Source organism: Trachemys scripta, chromosome 6 (genome assembly GCF_013100865.1).
Source record: "Trachemys scripta elegans isolate TJP31775 chromosome 6, CAS_Tse_1.0, whole genome shotgun sequence".
Classification (NCBI taxonomy): Eukaryota; Metazoa; Chordata; order Testudines; family Emydidae; genus Trachemys; species Trachemys scripta.
The window spans coordinates 2,666,506-2,681,321 of NC_048303.1; the positions used below are offsets into that span (position 1 = coordinate 2,666,506).

General features: G+C 47.2%; 1 protein-coding gene across 1 annotated transcript in view; it reads left to right on the forward strand.

The window, feature by feature from the left end:
• The first annotated feature begins 14,661 nt into the window (after window positions 1–14,661).
• The window catches only part of RPP25L (ribonuclease P/MRP subunit p25 like), an 18,377-nt gene continuing 18,222 nt past the window's right edge, over window positions 14,662–14,816 (forward strand). Inside the window, exon 1 of the mRNA XM_034774666.1 lies at window positions 14,662–14,785. The gene's annotated coding sequence lies outside the window, so the exon portion shown is untranslated. The remainder of the gene's footprint in view (window positions 14,786–14,816) is intronic.

Genomic DNA, 14,816 nt, shown 5'->3' on the forward strand with positions numbered 1-14,816 from the left:
ACTTGGTGGATTTTGCAAAGGGGCACACTCTAAGTCCGAGAGAGAGGTAGAAACTGCTGGGGTGCAGATTGTGGGAGCAGACCAGAGGTGGGGTGTGTCGGGGATAAGCTAGGCCTACCTAGACAATAGGTAAGAAGGCTATATGCCTATGTCTTTTGCTGTTTTAAAACCTTTTCCCCTTGTTGTGTTGTGTCCTACTGTTGAGATTAAACAATACTTTGTTCTGAAAAGGCCCTTTAGGGTCACTGCATTCAACATTGGCCATAGCTCCCACAGGGAAGACTGGCAGGTAGCCGAAGCCAGGGGGACTTACTGAGCAATCAGGAGAACACAGGGTGTTGCACCCCAGGGAACCAGTGTAAGAGTGGGAGAATTGCAGAATCTCATCCCAGGACAGGTGAAGGCAAGATGCCAAATGCCTGATGGGGATGCACTCACAGAGAATGGGTGATTAAAGGAGCAGATAGCCCTGAATCATGACAATGTATAACCCACTGATGAGTGTGTTATAGGTTCCCGCTCTGTGCCAATCCAGACAGGACAGGAGTTGTTACAATTCCCAGCTACTGAGGCTTGGCCCTTGAGCTTAAACGGTAGCAGCTCACACTTTTAGCTCTGGAGGTCCCTGGTTCATTCCCCAGTGTGTGGGCCACATTTTGGCAGCCAGCACTAATTGCACAAAGGAAGGAATGTTTGAATGACTTATACATCTTGCTGGGTTTTAAATTAACTGTAGCAACTGAAGGGAAGGATTTGGACATCAGTGTAAACAGCTCAATGAAGATTTCTATGGCATATGAGTCAGTGGTCAATGAATTAAACAATGTTACCGTGCGTAAAGGAGGGACCGGAGAATAAAACTTAAACTATTATAATGCCCTGGTATAAGGCAATGGCAAGTTGTCACCTGGAATATGGAGTTTAGTTCTGGTCACCCTATCTCAAACAGATGTAGAGAGAAGTAGAAGATTGCAGACATAGCGGGAGTACAGAGATGGGTGGTGAGAATGATTAGGGGAATGGACAAACTCTCATGAAGAGAAACTGAAAACGTTACTATATAGCAGTGGTGGGCAACCTGCAGCCCATCAGGGTAATCTGACTGGGCCACGAGACATTTTGCTGACATTGACCATCTGCAGGCACACCTCCCGCAGCTCCCAGTGACTGCGGTTCGCCGTTCCCGGTGTCCGAGAAAAACACAGTTCTCACTTTTTGTTTTGATGCTTTATTTCTCTCACAATTGCGCAGAGGGAGAGAGCTAAGCAGGTCTCTCTACAGGTAAACAATTACAGCAAACATTTATACCTTTCATTACAGACAATAACAAGCAACAGCTGCATTTTGTTTATACATAGGCCATCTTGATATCTTATTTTTCTCACTTGTTTTGACTCTAGCCTACATACAATATTTTCTACACATTATCTACACAAGGTCACAACAACTTCTCACACAGTTCTTTCCCACTCGCCTCACACAACCCTCGCTTCTACAAATCTCGCGTTATTAGGATTACAGTTAGCCTGACTCTTGCTAACGAACTGTCATGCATTGCAGTTCCTTCCTGTCAGTTCTTTCTCTGCTTCCACAACCCCCCCTTTTGTACTACTAGTACAACAAACATTTTCAAATCTCTATTTGCATTAAATCTTGTAATTCAGATTCTACATCAGATGCTTCAATCTTAGGGGTTTTGATTGGATGTAATGACAATGCATGATTAGCATGAACATGAAAGGTATTACTATTATTACGTCCTTTACTACAACAATAACATAATCCTAAGCTAACTAATAGCAACACAAGCAATAACATTCCCATAGCAATAATATGATGGGGTTGTTGTACACTCTTAGTCATAAAACACAACACATCATACTTAGTACATAAGGTGGATACTCTATAAGCTGTCTGAAAGGCATACTTTTCAACTTGATATATATTTTGAAGCATGTGAATTTGCCCTTGTAATTCAGAGATTTCCTGAATCTCTGGTAACAATGAAAACAAATTCTGAAATCTATCAGGTACTAAACTAGTCCAATTAAAGGGTATCTGGAACCTAAGGGCTACTTGGAAAACTCTATCTGCAGGCCAGTAAATAATATGATTGCCTGCAGTGGTAGTGAGATTAAAATGTATGTCTTGCAATGTGGTGGCATTAACATACACACAGCTATCATTAGCTTGGAAGAGTAAGTGTCCTGTCAGGGTAGTTCCTTGTCCCCTACCCTCCCAGCAAACGTAGTCATAAACAGTGACAACTTCTCCTGGCTTCAGTTTACGGATACACTGAAGCTGTGGGGGTTCTAATGGCCAAAATGTCCATTGACTCCCTAACCCCATCCAAATGTCAGGTGTAATCCCAGGAGCACTGACTAAAAATCGATTGGGCATACCAGGTGGTCTAATTTCCCAGATATCTCGGTGAATTACCCAATCCCACATGCATCCTCCCCATGGACCTGGCAGGATACGGTATGTGGGAGCCCACACCCCCTGAACCGGTCCATATGCTTGGAAGGAGCATTGAGAACGTCCGCACTTCCACCCAGACAGTCTCCAAGTGTGTCTCCATGGCCACAGATCAGATGGTACTCCTGATGTGTCTGTAAGGGCAGTGGGCCAAGCCTGATGCTCTAGATCATTCCGAATGGCCATTAGCTGGTCATTCAGGAAATCCTGAATCTCTGAACATGCTAGATCCCACTGCAATGCCTTCCCAGCCTCAGTGATATTCAATACCATCTCTGTCAGCAACTTCTGGGTCATAGAACTAAGGGCGGAAATAACATGTAACTCACCAACTCCAGCCTGTACCTGGGTTAGTTGTGCTCCAGAAACAAGGCCAATGGCCTTCTCTAGTTGGCCCAATTTCTCATCATGTTCTTGGTTCTTAAAAATATTCCACACTGCTGCTGCACTATTGGTCCCATCCCACAGGGATCCGGTCAAGTCTCTCTTTTTTCTAGAAGAAATAACCCAAGCCCTCTGTTGTGCTAATCTAATGGCAGCCCCCTGTGAACAATTTGGGTATGTAGAGGTAATCTGGAAATTGGATAAGGGTAATGAAAATTTAACAGTCCCTAATGTAGTGTTAATCACAGTCCACCGATATCCTAATACATCTCTCTTTGGTGTAGTACTATACCACATCTGTTGGTTGAACACCTTTATGTACTTCCGGGAGGCATTAATATTAATGGCATAAGAGGGGGTGTATTGCAATAAGGTACAGGTCACATTATTAGTCACTGGAATAATTTCTATGCAGGTAAAATTTCCAGTGGCAGAACAAACTCTTTGGGTATTTGTTTGATTATTCACTAATTGGGTGACCAAATAACAATAAGGGCCTCTCTCATTTAACACAGTACAAATTCCAGGAACAACCATCATATCTACTTCACTATAGAACCCATCAATTGCAATTATTAATTCTTGGGGTTCGCTGGTAGTGATATCATGTACTTCTATCTCTACTGATCCATTTGTTTTCCATTCAATTGTTCGCTCATATACATTATCCTGAACTTTAAAGAATAATTTCTCTGAACAAAATTTCAGTAAATCACTAAGATGTGAAAGCCTTGGCCAATGGGTTTCATTGGAATATACAGTACTGTTTGTATCTGGGTAAGTTACAGTGGTGGTGGCAGGGGTCAAAGGACTAGTGGTGGGCGTAGTCTTCGTGGTGGCAAGGCGTTTTTGATATTCGTCATCTGAAAGCCAATTAGGGAGGGCAGTGCATCCTGAAGGTACCTGTCCATAAGCACAGATCCCTGATCCTGGAAGAAATCCAAACCACCACTGGACCCCGCATTCCCAGGAACGATCCCCACAATTCCCTCCTTGCCAATAAACAATGCTCCGTCTCTTCCACCAGGGCCAGTTCTTAATGTCTCTTGTAGTCAGGAATCCCTGGACTTTGGTGGTTTTAGCAGAACGAGTGTTTCTTCTTTTCTTCTCCAAAAGTAGTTGTGATTCACCATAGTGCAGGGGAGAGGTTACTAGCACTTCACCCTGTACTGGTGTGATTCCTGTAAAAGAATTCAAAGGCACTGTAGATCTGTCAGTGGACAAGGGAGAGGTTACTAGCACTTCACCTTGTCCTCCTTCCCTGCTGTCCAGGAGGCACAGCAGAGCTAGCAGGAGAAATAGGCTGATCATCAGCTGAAGAATCCTCTCCAGGTGGAGGGGTCTTTTTGCAGTGCGAAGCATGGGTCCAGGTGGGCAGTCCTTGGCACTTCACAGCAGTGTTGGTGGTTAACAGGACTTGGAAAGGGCCCTTCCAGCGTGGAGCCAGGGCAGTCTTTCGCTGATGGACCTTTATGTAGACCCAGTCTCCTGGTTCCAGTGAGTGGCAGGGCTGCACAGGATCCTTGGGTAGTGCTTCTTTCACCTGTGTATAAAAAGACTTAACACATTTCATTAGTGCCTGACAATACTTAAGCATTGTGTCATCCATTAAATGAATGTCCATCTGAGCTAGGGTCAGTGGGGGCGCAGTTGGTAGTCGCATCAGGCGCCCCGTCAAAATCTCATGAGGGCTGAGTCCAGTCTTTCGATTGGGAGTGGCCCTCATACTCATTAGTGCCAGAGGAAGGGCATCTGGCCACTTTAAGTTTGTTTCAGCACAAATCTTGGCCAGTTTATTTTTCAGAATTCCATTCTGGCGTTCCACTGCCCCGGCAGACGGCGGGTGGTGGGGGCAGTGAAGATTGTGTTGAATCTGCAAAGCTGCACATAACTCCTTTACAATCTGTCCCGTAAAATGAGTTCCACGGTCACTGTTGATACTCACAGGGATGCCAAATCGGGGTACAAAATCTTTAAGCAGAAGTTTCACAACAGTCCTGGCATCTGCTTTCCTGCAGGGAAAAGCTTCAACCCAATTTGAAAATACATCCACCAAAACCAATACATATTCATAACCACAACATTTAGACAGTTGAATAAAATCAATCTGAATATTTACAAAAGGTCCCCAAGGGGGAGGGGGAGCTGCCTGACTAACTTGAACAGCTTTCCCAATGTTATGCTGCTGACAAATCACACATTGTTGACAGTAGTGATGTGCAATGACTGGGAAACCGAACGCACACCAATCTCGGTTAACTGCAGCAACCATCCCCCCTTTGCTCACGTGTGCCATTCCGTGGTATACACGAGCAAGATAGGGCATTAGCATCTTCGGGGCAACCAGGCGACCAGCTGGGGCACGCCAAAGATGGTCAGGGTGTAGAATACAGCCATTAGCACTCCAAAAATGTTTCTCAGCTGCTGGTGCTGCTTCCTGGATCTTGGCCAGATCCTCAAGGGAGGCTAGTGGAGGCTGCTCAATCAAAGCACAAGTATATTCAGCCTGAGGGGCAGAAAGGGCCGCTGCTTTGGCTGCAGAGTCTGCCAAAGCATTTCCACGGGTAACTTCATCATGAGGGGTCTGGTGAGCTGTACCTTTAACAACAGCTATCGCTTTGGGCAATACAAGGGCGTCCAGAAGAGCAGAGACATACAGACTATTCTTAATAGGAGAACCAGTGGATGTAAGGAAACCTCTATACTTCCAGAGCAAACCACAGTCATGTCCCACTCCAAAAGCATAACGAGAGTCTGTATAAATTGTAACTGCTTGATCCTGAGCTAGAATGCAGGCTCGAGTTAAAGCCACAAGTTCGGCCACTGGAGAAGAAAACACAGAAGGAAGAAAAGCACTTTCAATAACAGCATGGGCAGAGCACACAGCATAACCAGCAACCAATTGACCCTTAGAATCTCGCAAGCACGAACCATCCACAAAGTAAATAAGATCAGGATTTTGCAAAGGCACATCTAGCAAATCATCTCTTGGACGGGAGAGAACCGATGTCACCGACACACAGTCATGTGGGTCTCCGTCCTCTGGCCCAGGCAACAAGGAGGCAGGATTTAGAACGGGGCAACGAGCCAAAGTAACATGAGACGAAGACAACAAGACAAGCTCATATTTTGTGAGACGAGAAGTGGATAGATGCTGTGTCTTAGATTTTAACAAGAGTGCAGCCACAGCATGAGGGACAGCAACAATCAAAGGAGATCCTAAGACAATAGATTTGGATACTTGAACAGCAAGGGCCGCTGCAGCCACAGCACGCAGGCAAGGGGGAAATCCAGCTGCCACAGCGTCTAGGGCAGTACTGTAATAAGCAATGGGATGGTGTTTATCTCCGTGCTTTTGCGTTAATACAGCCAAAGCAAACCCATTACGCTCATGACAGAAAAGAGTGAAGGGTTTAGCATAATCAGGAAGTCCCAGGGTCGGTGCACTGGACAGGCTTTGCTTGATAGCAACAAAAGCTCGTTCAGCCTCTGGAGACCAGGGAAGAGGCTCAGGGGTACCTGACTTAGTCAGATCCTGTAAAGGTTTAATCATTGTTGCATAGCCTAAAATCCACTGTCTGCAGTACCCAGTCATGCCAAGAAAAGTACGCATTTGAGAAACAGTACCAGGCCTAGGCATATTTAAAATAGCTGAAATCCGAGAATCTGATAAATGACGAGTACCAGGGGAAATATCATGACCAAGGTAATGAACCCTGGGCTGACACAGCTGGAGTTTTTCCTGGGATGCCTTGTGACCCTTAGCAGCTAAGGCAGTCAAAAGAATCAAAGTATCAGCTTTACAAGATTCAAAAGAAAGGGATGCCAGCAAAAGATCATCCACATACTGTATAAGCACTGATTTACCTGGAAAAACCACATCATCCAGATCCTTCTTCAGAATCTGGGAAAACAAGGATGGGGACTCAGTATACCCTTGGGGTAACCGAGTCCAGGTGTACTGGTGTCCTTTATAGGTAAAGGCAAACAGATACTGACTCTCAGGGTGAATGGGGATAGAAAAGAAAGCTGAACAAAGGTCCACAACAGTAAAGTGGGTGGCTGAAGGGGGAATACAAGAAAGAATTGTAGCTGGATTTGGAACCACAGGAAAGGAAGGCAAAACAACAGCATTAATCGCGCGGAGATCTTGAACAAACCGATAGGTGTTCTTTCCTGGCTTCTTTACAGGGAAGATAGGAGTATTACAAGAACTGGTGGTGGCAACAATAACACCCTGCTGTAATAAAGACTCCATTACTGGGGCTATCCCTTCCTCTGCCTCAGGATGCAGAGGGTACTGGGGAACCCTTGGCAAAGCTTTAGAAGGATCAACAAAAATCTTAACCGGTTCGGCTGTGCGAATCTGTCCCACTTCGTTTGCATGCCGAGACCAGAGATGGGGGGGAACTTGTGACAACAAGTGCACAAGGTCCGGGCTAGGGGTTGTTGGTAATTTAGCGGGCTCCTCTATGTGGAGTGTAGCCAACACTAGATTGGTATTCTCCTCAGGAACCTGTAAGAATACGCCATCTGGTGTGCAATAGATAGTACAACCTAACTTACACAAAAGATCCCTTCCCAGCAGATTCACAGGAGAGGAGGGGCTGAGCAAGAATGCGTGTTCATTAGCAAGGGGCCCTAGTGAAACCGCAAGGGGTTTTGTGACAGGATGCGAAACAGGTTGATTTGAAATGCCAACGGCATTTACAGACAAAGCTGACAAAGGAACAGAGGGAAACTCCGCGGATCTTAGAGCAGATCTACTAGCTCCAGTATCCACAAGACAAGTAACAGATTGTCCTGCAATTTCACAATTTACATAGGGACCTTCTTGATTAATGGGAATTAAAGGATTCATGATGCAGTTACGTTCCCTCAGGCTGTCCTAGTCAGAGGTAGTTTGTGGGGTAAGAGTAGACGCTTCAGGATTTGGGAAAGGAGGTGGAGGGTTCTGAGATAATCGGGCTGGGCACGCATTTTTCCAGTATCCCTCTTGGCCACAAGAGTAGCATGCAGTATACCTGGACTGGGCAGGATCCGAGGGACCTTTCCCTCTTCCTCGCCCACGACCTCGTCCTCCTTTCATTCCCCCACGGCCCTGGGTTTGATAAGTTTTTAACTGCAAGGCCAAAAGTTTAGTTTCAGTATTCTCTTTCTTCTGCTCTAGGCAAGCTGCACAATGATTGGCGACTGTCACCAGTTCAGAAAGGGGTTTAGTTTGCCAGCCAATACAGATAGTTCTTAACTGCTGCTGAATCTTTGGTAAGAGTCCCTGAACGAAAGCAGCCCCTACGGCTTCTCTGGCATTTTGAGCTGGCTGAGTGATTCCCGAATGTTGTTCAAAAACCTTAGTCAGTCTATCTAGATAATCAGCAGGGGACTCTCCTTTGTTCTGTTTACAGTAGGTAATCTTTGTCCAATCTGTCTTCTTAGGGCAGACTTCCATAATAGAATTTAAGAGACGGTCCCTAGCCTCTCTTAAATCACGGTCAATTCCAGGGTCAGCCCCTGGCCAAGCTGCCTGTCTGGTAAGCCGTTGTTGAACTTCGGCTGGCATAACCATCCGCAAGAGTTGATTAACGTCTGCCCAAGATGGATTATAACACTGAATCACTGTCCGGAGCTCGTCTCTAAATTTTTCTGGCTCCTCCCTGACATTAGGAAATTCCTTCACCAAGGTTCTCAGATCTCCTGGTGACCACGGGGCATGCACTGTAACCAACTGTCCTGCAGTCCCAGGCAGTTCTCTTAAAGGATCCTGGGGTGTCTGGGCTACGCTTTTAGTAAAGTAACGGGTACCCTCCTCAGAAGGACCAGACTCGGGAGAGCTACTGGGAAGATCAGAATCACCCCTTTGTGGTGAAGAGGAGGCTTCTCTCTCAGGAGAAGAAAGAACAATGTGTGCAGCTGATACATGCGGTGGTGAAGCTGGCACTGCCGGGTGAGGTTCGTTAGCAGACCCAGGCAGCGGAGGGGGAGGAGGCGGCACGGGCTGCTGCTGCTGAATGTTACTGAAAAAATTGACAATGTCCTCAGCAGTTTCCTCCTTACTCTCAGCCCTAACTAATTGGGGATAAAGAGGAGCAGAAGGAATTGCTCGAGGGGGAAGACAGCCGGATGCCTTACATTTAAGTTGTAAATTGTGTACTTGGGCTTTTAATTTTTCCTGGGAGTCCTTTAGACTCCGCACCCGAGACTCGTGGAGTCTCTTTGTTGCTTCCTCCCACCAACAGACAAATTGCTCCCAGTGCGTATTAGAGGCTTTTGGCGAAGCCAGGGTTTCTCTGAGATATTTAAGTTTATCTAAATCGAAGGTACCTTCTAGTGGGCATTGTTTAGATGGATTTGCACGCGTGTAAAGATTCCAATTATCTAAATACTTGCAGGTTGTCGGACCATAATGTACGTACATGAAATAAGCTGGGGTACCCTTAGGGGGTGAAAGGGAATGCTTAGACTGTCCCCCACCCATTTTCCAATCACACACACAGGGAGGAGGATGCCCTGTCCGCGCTAGCGGCACATAAACTAAGGATCTCTCCCTACAGGGTATTCACACAGGAGAGACTAACGAGGATAGCCACGACCCTCCTACACCTCCCTTCAGCAAAGAGCGTCGGCTAGTCTCAGAGAGACGGCGCCGCTTACTCTGTTGCATCCAGTGAGATGATCAGACTGTCAGTGGCTCACACGGAGAGGAAAAGGGGAGGGAAGATGGGTTCACACACTCCTAGACCCAGGTAGCCTCCTCGCCGGACGATGCCAGGCCGAGTCAGCCCACCATGGGTCGGATCTCCTAAAAGATCCTCTAGTTACCGGGCTTGCGTTAGAGTAGTTCTGGTCACGAGCCAAAAGACTTCGCAGAGTACTCTGGGCGTCTTCCGGTAACACTCAATTCACACTGGTGTACACACACACACACACCAAGGCCTTATTCCAGGTATTATTCCCAAGTACCTCCAGGTACTATTCCCAAGTACCTCGATGCATCACTGGAGGTGGTAACAACCCCTCAACACTGGTGCATACCTATGCACCTCGCATATGCATACAGGGGGCAGCAAACAATTCCCCTACGCCGCTCAGCATCTGACCTTGCTGCACAGTCAATAAGTTCGGATGGCGTGAGCCCAACAGGGACAGACGGCCCCACGGACAGTCCTCCTCCGACACCCCAATAGAGATTTCAAAAGGTCTCTTACCTCTATTGTGGCGCCATGGGGTTCGAAGGGGAACGATCCGTAGCAGCTGCCGATGCTTCTGTGGGCATTGCCATCCCGGACGAGCCCCCAAATTGTCGGAGAAAAACACAGTTCTCGCTTTTTGTTTGGGTACAGCAAGTCAGATGCTTTATTTCTCTCACAATTGCGCAGAGGGAGAGAGCTAAGCAGGTCTCTCTACAGGTAAACAGTTACAGCAAACCTTTATACCTTTCATTACAGACAATAACAAGCAACAGCTGCATTTTGTTTATACATAGGCCATCTTGATATCTTATTTTTCTCACTTGTTTTGACTCTAGCCTACATACAATATTTTCTACACATTATCTACACAAGGTCGCAATAACTTCTCACACAGTTCTTTCCCACTCGCCTCACACAACCCTCGCTTCTACAAATCTCGCGTTATTAGGGTTACAGTTAGCCTGACTCTTGTGTCATGCATTGCAGTTCCTTCCTGTCAGTTCTTTCTCTGCTTCCACACCGGCCAATGGGAGCTGTGGGAAGCAACAGAGATTCTGCCTCGATTCCGCCACCTCCTGCCTGGCATCCCACAACAGAAGAAACAATACACACATTCCTTATAGATATTATGTATTGGGTCCATTTGAGCTATGCCCAGGTTGGATGGACAGACTCGGTATTCTGTCGGTGGCCTACCCTTTTGACTTCTCTCAGCCTAAGATTTTCGGTTCCAAGTGCTGCCAGCAAGACCCTTGCAGTGAGAGCTGCAGTGTGCCTGAAGGCAGGCATCTACCTTTCATTTGAATTTCAGAAGTTCAATTTCTTCCCTTTAAAGATCACTTTCCAGGAACATTTTATGCTGCTTGTCATGCTCAATTGCAGAGGCTTTATGATCCCTCCTAAAATATTCACAAAGGCCGCCTCAAGCAGAGCGAAAGCCTCACCCAGGAAAACAAAGGGAAGGAAGAGCCAGGTTTGCTTTTACTAGTGGGATGTTCATCTGAGGCAGGGGTTTCCCTCCTTTCAAACAAAATCTTTGAAATCCCTTTAGATGTGAAGAGCTGTTTTGCTGTCAGGCCAGATCCCTGAAGCTTTAATTGGGTTCTTCCAACCTTGAGATCAATGCCTCTACAGGGCTCTGCAAGGCGGTTCTGGAGCAGTGCTGTGGTTATTGGACCCTGGTGGCCAAGCATTGGGAAGAGGAGGGTGTCCTGCTTGCCAAATCCAAAGACAAGGTTATTCAGGAAGCTGTGCTCTTCAGAGTTGCTATTAAACATATGTCATTGCGATGGGAATGGCGGGACAGCAGGTGTGTTGTGACCACTGCTTATCATCCTGATCACAGTCATCTCATTGTTCCCTTGTGCTCCCCTCATTTGTCTGCTGTATCCATCTGTTGTCCCTCATCTTATACATAAACTGTAAGCTCTTCAGGGCAGAGACTGGCTCTTGTCCATTGTTTGTGCCTCCCGCAATGGGACTGGTGCCTGTAGATGCTACTGTAATGCAGATAAGTCTCTCTCAGTATATAAATTACACTATTTTAAAGCCCACTCTGTTCCTCAAGTTACCATACTTGGGCACTTACACCAGTTTTTTGATCATCTTATACCTGACATGTAACTTACGTTGCTTACATCACCTGCAGGAGGCAGGAAGGATTTTTTCCCCCCGGATGCACAATTGGCCAGTTGTTGTTTTTTCCTTCCTCTGAACTCACAGCTGGAGTTGGGACAGACTCATGCTCTCAGGTGTTACACAGAATCCTTTCTAGTTGACCAGATGGTGTTTCTTGCTTACAGGCTCAGGCTCAATCTGTTTGCCAGATGTGGGGTCAGGAAGGAATGTCTCCCTGGGTCAGATTGCCAGGGACTGTGGAGGGGTTTTCACCTTCCTCTGTAGCATGGTATGTGGACCTCTTGGGAATACTCACCTGATCAGTTCTCTGCCACTGCAGGAGCCTCAGGTGTTGGTGGCACTTTGATCTTTCCTGTTCTATCTGTGGCACGCTGTTTAGCCTCTTGAGGTCTGAAATGCTTTAGTCTAACCAAAATCTTTGGGCTTAATATAGGTGGGTGAAAATTAATGGCCTGTGACGTACAAAAGCTCAGACTGGATGGTCCCTTCTGGCCTAAAACTCTATGAAACTATCTCCTCTGAATTTGTCCCTGAAACGCACCCATCTAGCTCTGAAACTAGCCCATTAACTAATCCTTGCAACATCCTTGTGGGGTAAGTGCTATTATGCCCAGTTTATAGATGGAGAAACCCCATGGACTGAGTCAGCATCAGCTCATTGGTCTAGAATTTCCAAAACACAGAGAAGTAGTTGAATAAAGCTAATAAAAAAACCATCAAGGTAATGTGCATGGTGCAGGCCAACAGAGCTTTGCTACAATTAAGTGGCATGAAATCCGCATTTCTCACATCACATTGAAGTCTGGGGGTCTGCAAGAATAATGACTCAATAATGAGGTGCTAAAAATCCTAATGTTGAGATGATGGAAGTTATATTTTTGCCGATAATCATCCAATAATTTGTACAGTTAATTCAGTCGTGGTAAATGTCTACAAACTGAGTTCCCTATAATTCATCATTGCTACTATTTCATTTTAAGGCTCCATTGCTCTAAGAAACTATGATTTCATTACTCTATATTTGTTTTGGTAGTCAGCCTTTTCAGTGGTGTTACTGCAGTTAAGTCTTTAAATAATGTATTTTAATAAGATATTCATAGGTCCTAGAAGCCCTGCAGTAATATCAACTCAGACTAAGAACTTGTTCCATCTCACAAACTAAGCAGTTTCAGACTGAGCCCAGATCTACACTTAAAAATTAACCTAGCTATGACGCTCAAGGCTGTCAAAAATTTCACACCCTGTGCTATATAGTTATGTCAGCCCAGCCCCCTATGTAGACACAGCTACTTAACAGAAAAATTCTTCCATTAACCTCACTAGTGCCTCTCAGGATGGTGGATTAAGCAATGGCAAAACCCCTTCCATCCATGTAGGAAGCATCTACACTACAGCGCTAACGCAGCAGTGCTGTAGCTGTGCTGCTGTAATGGCTGTAGTGTAAAAATAACAGGAGTACTTGTGGCACCTTAGAGACTAACAAATTTATTAGAGCATAAGCTTTCGTGGACTACAGCCCACTTCTTCGGCTGTAGTGTAGTCAGTAGTTGGATTTGAGACATCCAAAGAAAATCCAAGTAGCTGAACTCTTCTCTCTCAATCAGAACTGAACAAATGTGCCAGGATCACGATCTAGGGCCATGTGTTGGTGGAGGGGCTTTCTTCTGAATGAAATGTAAAACCAAAAGGCCCTAAACACTTGTCTTCACTGAAGAGCCCATGACATTTTCTCTGAGAGTAGGATATACAAATCCCAGTACCCTGGCTAGATTCCAGACTGGGTGACATGTTGTCGCTATTATCATTGATTTGTATTACTGTGATACCTAGAGCCCGCAACTGAGATTAGGGCCTCATTGTGCCGGGCACTGTACACACACGAAGCAAGAGACAGTCCTGCCCTGAATACCTTAGTCTAAATCAGGGGTAGGCAACCTATGGCACGCATGCCAAAGGCGGCACACGAGCTGATTTTCAGCGGCCCTCACGCTGCCCGGGTCCTGGCCACCGGTCCGGGGGGCTCTGCATTTTAATTTAATTTTAAAAGAAGCTTCTTAAATGTTTTAAAAACCTTATTTACTTTACATACACCAATAGTTTAGTTCTATATTATAGACTTATAGAAAGAGACCTTCTAAAAAAGTTAAAATGTATGACTGGCACGCAAAACCTTAAATTAGAGTGACTAAATGAAGACTCGGCACCCCTCACTTCTGAACGGTTACCGACTCCTGGTCTAAATAGCACAGACAAAGGATGGGAAGGGGGGAAACTGAGGCACAGAGGGATTAAAATGACTCGCCCAAAATCATACAGCCAGATTGGCCGAGCCGGATCTAAGACCCCAATCTCGTGACTCCCAGTCCACTGTCCCATCCAGCCTCTCTCCTGCTACCTGGACACAATGGACACAATAGTCACTTCCTGTCCTAAACTGTCCTGCAGCAGTCCGGGGAGCGGTCCCACCGCTGCCCCTCTTCACCCGCGAGGGGCTGGGGCCACGACAGCGGTTGCCAGGCAGGAGCAGGTGGCCCATGGGGACGCCTGTCGGCGGGGCAGGCACCTGCCAGCTCGGGGGTGTCTCCCCGGTCCTGGGGTCTGGTCCTGCCTACAAGCATCCTCGCCCTGTGACGTCACGCACCGCCTGTTGTCATAGTAACCACTGCTGTCACAGGGGTACCAATAGTCGGTAGCTGAGCGGCCTGGGCGCCATGGAAACGCCGCGGGAGGGCGGGGCTGGGTCTCTGACAGGCGGGGGGGGGGGGGGCGCACTATGGGCTATGGCCGGGCACCCAGCGGGGCCGCCATGACGCACCAACGGACGCTGAGGAGGGGGCGTGAGTGACGCCGAGCGGAGGCGACGGCGCAGGGGGCACAAGGCGCGGGGTGATCACGTGACGGGACGGGGCGGCCAGACTCGCGGCCGTTGGCGCACGCAGCCAGGGGTGAGGGCGGGGCGCATGCGCCCCTCCCAACCGTCACTCTGCGCACCCCGCCCCCTGACGTCACCCGTGCGACGCGCTCCTCTGCCGGAAACCGCCGCTGGGGCTCGCGGGGCCGGTGGCGCGTGCGGCCTTTCGCTCCGGCCGGGAACGGTGAGAGCGGCGGGGGCGGGGCGCGTCTCCC